The following is a 5,818-nucleotide window of genomic DNA, read 5'->3' as shown; positions in this document are numbered from 1 at the left end:
TGTTAGTTTTCTTTAGAGTAACTCTAAACAGCTTCTGTGAACCTTCTAGTACACATTTGTGGTACACATGTACATATTTTCTTTTGGGTATTTACCTAGGAGTAGGATTTCTGGGTCACCATTTTAAAGTGACCAAATCATTTCATTAAGTATGAGAATTCCAGTTATTTTACATCCTTACCAACACATTATTTTCTTTTCATTTTAATCAAGATGTGGCAATTTATTGCGACTTTAATTTACATTTCCCTAATGACAAAGGAAGTTCAGCACTTTTTCCTATCTTTATCAGTCATTTGGATATCTTTTTTGTCAAGTATCTGTTCAAGACTTTTGTCCAGTTTTCCATAGGACCAACAGTTTTCCTATTTAATTTTTGAATTTAGTTTCTGAATATGTAATATAATTGCATGTTCAAAAATAATTTTTAGAAAATGTTACAAAATACATCATTCTCACCTTTGTCTCAGATTAAGCCTGGTTCACATTCCTCTCTCCCTAAAAGGGAACACATTTTATTAGGGTTTTTTTTGTTCCATTATTTATTGTTTTCCTAAACTTTCAAGGGTCCTCTATGGGTATACTCCTATTTATATGTTTAACAAGTTTTCCATGGAAATGAGCAGAAAGTCACAACAGTACCCCAATGTTGCATAAGTTTTGCCCTGGTAATGCTACAGAAACAGCAGTAGATGTGATATGTTAGGTACAGTCACAGGACAACAGCCAAAATTTGCAAATCAAAGCTGATATGAAGACATGATGTGCACATGTTATTCAATATGATTGTTTTGTCAGGAACAAGCAATTGAATCTATTAAACAAAAAGCTTAAAAATAAATATTCAAGCTATAAACAGGCTGTTCATCCTCTAGGCTGTGAATCCTTTGAACAGAAAGATCTCTTTAAATTGTAGAACTTACATAAGCAGGAAAGTATGATTTGCTATAGAAATGCTGACTTAACTGATACTGGGCTCCTTACTTCCTAGTTCTTTAGTTACTAGTAGTAAGGTAGACACTTAGGGAGGCACATTAACTCTTTTGAGCCACTTGGGTAACATTATCACACAGAAAATTAGCATAAAAGAAGATTGCTTTTTCTATAAATGTTCCTTTTTGCAACCTTGCTTAAGTGCTAAAGTTCTACTTTGAAGCAGAATCTGTATAACTTATTCATGAAACTTTGGAATTCTGTGTGTGAGCAGTGTTGTAATGGTCATATGTCAAACTTTAGGAAAAAATCCTCAAGCACTCTAGAAGAGTTGATTTACCAAAGGTGAAATGTGAAAAGAACATATGTCCCATTATGTGAGGTATGTAATGTACTGAAATTCATAGAGACAGAAATCAGTATGGTAGTTACCAGAGCCTAAAGAAGAAGGGAATGGGAACTTGTGTTCAATGGGTATAGAGTTTTGGTCCAGGAAGATGAAAGGTTCTGGAGATGGACAGTGAGGATGGTTACACAAGGATATGAGTGTACTTAATGCTATTGAGGTGCACACATAAAAATTGTTTAGACGGCATATTTATATATTATTTTTCCACAATGAAAAAGAAAAATATTTTAAAGTAGTTTCAGTTCTCATAGGCAATTATTAAAAAAACAAATTTTTTCAATTTTTTTTATTTAGTAAATATAAATTTCCAAAGTACAGTTTATGGATTACAATGGCTTTCCCCCCACATAATTTCCCTCCCACTCGCACCCCCCCATCTCCCGCTCCCTCTCCCATTCCATTCACATCAAGATTCATTTTCAATTATCTTTATATACAGAAGACCAATTTAGTGTATATATTAAGTAAAGATTTCATCAGTTTGCACCCACACAGAAACACAAAGTGCAAAATACTCTTTCAGTACTAGTTATAGCATTACTTCACATTGGACAACACATTAAGGACAGATCCCACATGAGAAGTAAGTACACAGTGACTCGTGTTGTTGACTTAACTTATGGCGTCAGTAATCTCCCTAGGCTCCAGTCATGAGTTGCCAAGGCTATGGAAGCCTTTTGGGTTCGCCGACTTCGATCTTATTCCGACAGGGTCACAGTCAAAGTGGAAGTTCTCTCCTCCCTTCAGAGAAAGGTACCTCCTTCTTTGATGGCCCCGTTCTTTCCACTGGGATCTCACTCACAGAGATCTTTCATTTAGGTCTTCTTTTTTTTTTTTCCAGAGTGTCTTGGCTTTCCATGCCTAAAATACTCTCATGGGCTCTTCAGCCATATCCAAATGCCTTAAGGACTGATTCTGAGGCCAGAGTGCTATTTAGGCAAAAAGTGATCCCTGTTAAATATAAGAGTGGGAATAAGAGAGGGAGGAGATGTACAATTTGGGACATGCTCAATCAGACTTGCCCCAAATGGTAGAGTTAGAAACGTGCCAGGGGATTCCAATACAATCCCATCAAGGTGGCATGTACCAATGCCATCTCACTAGTACAAGTGATCAATTTCATTTCACAATTGATCACACTGATAGGTCTAAGAGTCAAAGGGATCACACAAACAAGACTAGTGTCTGCTAATACTAACTGATAGAATCAAAAAGGGAGAGAACGATCCATCATGGGAAGCAGGATACAGAGCAGACTCATAGAATGGCAGATGTCCTAAAAAAACAAAGTTTAACTTGTAATTATTTATACCTATAACTGTAAAGTTTTCCTTCATATTGATCTCTCTCCAGCTAATGTCATTTTGAACCTTAACTATGCCTGATAAAACTAAAATTGTTATTGTTTGGGAGTTTTGAGGCTAATTTTGATGTAACAGTCCTCCCATTGTCAATATAATATTTTTATATTTCAGATGTACATGCAGCACTGTTTTTCTTATATGTAGCCTTTTGTGTCTGATTTATTTATTTGAAAGGCAGATTTACAGAGAGAGGGGGAGAGACAGACAAAGAGTTAGAGAAAGAGCTCCCATCCACTGGTTCACTCTCCAAATGGCTGCAAAGCCAAGGATGGTCTCTCATATGGGTGGCAGGGGCCCAAATACTTGGGGCATCTTCTGTTACTTTCCCAGGTGCATCAGCAGGGCACTGGATCAGAAGTGGAGCAGCAATAACTTGAATTGGTACCCATATGGGATGTCGGTATTGCAGGTGGCAGTTTAAACTTCTATGGCACAACACCAACCCCCACAACTATTTTTCAGCTGTTATTGATTCGGAATACCTGAATATAAAATTTAAAAAAATTAAGAATACATTTAATTTATTAAAAAGGTTAGATTTTAGATAAACCACTTATAAGTAGTCATATTACAGTTCTATTCCATTTTTAAGATTTTTATTTATTTGAAAGACAGAGTTACAGAGAGAGGTAGAGACAGAGAGAGAAAATGGTCCTCCATCCACAGGTTTACTCCCCAAATGGCCACAACAGCCAGAGCTAAGCTGATCTGAAGCCAGGAGCCAGGAGCTTCTTCTGGGTCTCCCATGTGGGTGTAGGGACCTGCACACTTAGGCCAACCTCCACTGCTTTCGCAGGTGCATTAGCAGGGAGCGAGATTGGAAGTAGAGCAGCCAGGACTCGAACCAGCTACCATATGGGATACCGGTGCTATAGACTGGACTTTAATCAGCTGCACCACAGTACCAGCCTTAACAGTTCTATTCTGTGAAACAGCACAAAATTTTCTTGATGGCCTCTCAACACATGGTACACATGTGGGAAAGACCTTAGACTTACATATACTAGGAACAATCACAGGCATGGGTATACACACTTAGAGAATAATATTTGGTCTTTGAGATTTGGGTTCTACCATGGAGTATGTGTAAGTTCATACTTTGCTAGGAAGAGCATCTTAATGCCATTCCACACAAGAGACAAATGTCCTACTACTGCTAAGTCAGAGAAGCAACTTAATATAGGTGTAGCCATGTGGTTCCAGGGTCAGTGTTGAGGCACAATAAGTTTAGCTTCTGCCTATAATGCAGGCATCCCATATCAGAATGCTGATTCAAGTCCTAGCTGCACTGTTTCCATCCAGATCACTGTTAATACACCTGGGAAATCAGCAGAAGATGTCCCAAGTACTTAGGCCTCTGCCACGCACTTAGGAGATTAGTATGGAGTTCCAAGCTCCTGGCTTCAGTGAACCAGCAGATGGAAGATTCATATTCATTCATTCTTTCTCTCTCTCTCTCTCTCAAGTAAATAAATATTTTTTAAAAATTATGTGGTTATAATGTCAACAGATAATACACAAATGTGACAACAGTTCAGCTAATGCCAGGTGCCATACAACAGAAGAAACAATCTCTTGGTAGTTATTTGGGAATCTGAGATATATGTCAAATTTCTTGAGGTGTATCTGATAGTGTTTTAAATATCAACCCTTACTGATTTAATAAAAACTAAAGGCAAATAACCACTGAACTCAATTATTTAAATTTATAGCATAGTGTGCTTTTATTATATACTGATAGAGATTTGTATAATGTCATCTATGTAGTAAGTAAATTAACAAATATTTTTAGCCACTGGAAAATCCTTAGTTACATGTAAAATCATGTAATAAATATTATAATCATAAAATTTTAACACATTCCATAGTTTTCACACTGTATATCAATTTACAAATTTAACTCCCTATATTAAACAAGGCACTCTACTAAGCTAAGCTGTATCTAAAATTTGTGGGCCCAGAAAAAGTTATAAATCAAGCTAGCAAAGGAAGAATATATGCCTGTTTTCTTATCTTGAGTAGTAAAGAAAGATCTGGTCTTTGACATGGCCCATCTTTTCTCTCCTCACCTTGTTTCTATACCACCAGGAACCACATACATTATGCATGTGAACATTCTGCCCACATGTCCAAACTCCATCCCCCATTTACCCACCCTCTCTGGATACAGCCATTCCTTTATCAATCCTCAGATCTTAGAGTACACATACCAATAGAATCTACCCTCTAGAAAAGAGGTCCATTCATGACTTGGATTTCAAATGTGGTTTAAAACAAACGTGAGTTCTAAGTGGATCACTCACTCAGTTGGTAGAGGACCAAAGCAGTCCCTCAAAAGTACAGGAATGAAAGCAGGATTTCTTCTTATCTCATTCGAACACTGTTAGGTTGCCAGGTACAATAGAGAACACAAGGAAAGCAGCAGCAACAACAGTAACAAGAGAGATTCCAGCTCTCATACAGCTTGTCATTTAATTGATGGAATAAGTTTCTTACAAGAGTGAGCACAACTGTCTGATTTATCTTACAAGGACATTAGAGGGAAAGGCTTAAGGCAACTTTAAATACATGGAAATGGGTATTTTAGGAGATACCAGCAGGCAGCTTCTCTTTGGAAACTCCCTTGATTCTACACCCCTTCATTGCATCTCCGTCTATCTGGCAGTCAGATATTTCCTCATTAGAGCTCCCACAACACTCTGTGCTTGCCTCCACTTCAGTGTACCATCTCATGGTAATGCCATGTGTTTCTGTGAGTTATTCACATCAGAGGAATGAGGGCTATAGTGAGGCTGTCTCTGTGGTTGTATACCAATGCCTAAGAGAATAAATGAACAAAACTGATATTTTACTAATTTCAGCAGGGACTGAACAGTGACCAACAATAATTGCTGTTTTTAAAGTCTCCTAGTAAATCTCATCCATGGAAGAAAAGATGAATCCCAGTTACTTTTTCAGCTTTTCCATCACTGTTGCAAGCACAAAACTTTGTGTTTACTCAGAGCAAGTCCTAATGAAAAGGAATATATTTAATCTTACCATTACATGAGCATATCTACATGCACCTGGAAGAACCGATATTTCTAAACCTTAAACAACAATACTTCTTCAC

The sequence above is a fragment of the Lepus europaeus genome, chromosome X (assembly GCF_033115175.1).
Source record: "Lepus europaeus isolate LE1 chromosome X, mLepTim1.pri, whole genome shotgun sequence".
Taxonomy (NCBI): domain Eukaryota; kingdom Metazoa; phylum Chordata; class Mammalia; order Lagomorpha; family Leporidae; genus Lepus; species Lepus europaeus.
The sequence above is the reverse complement of the archived record's forward strand: the minus strand, read 5'-3'. Positions refer to the sequence as shown.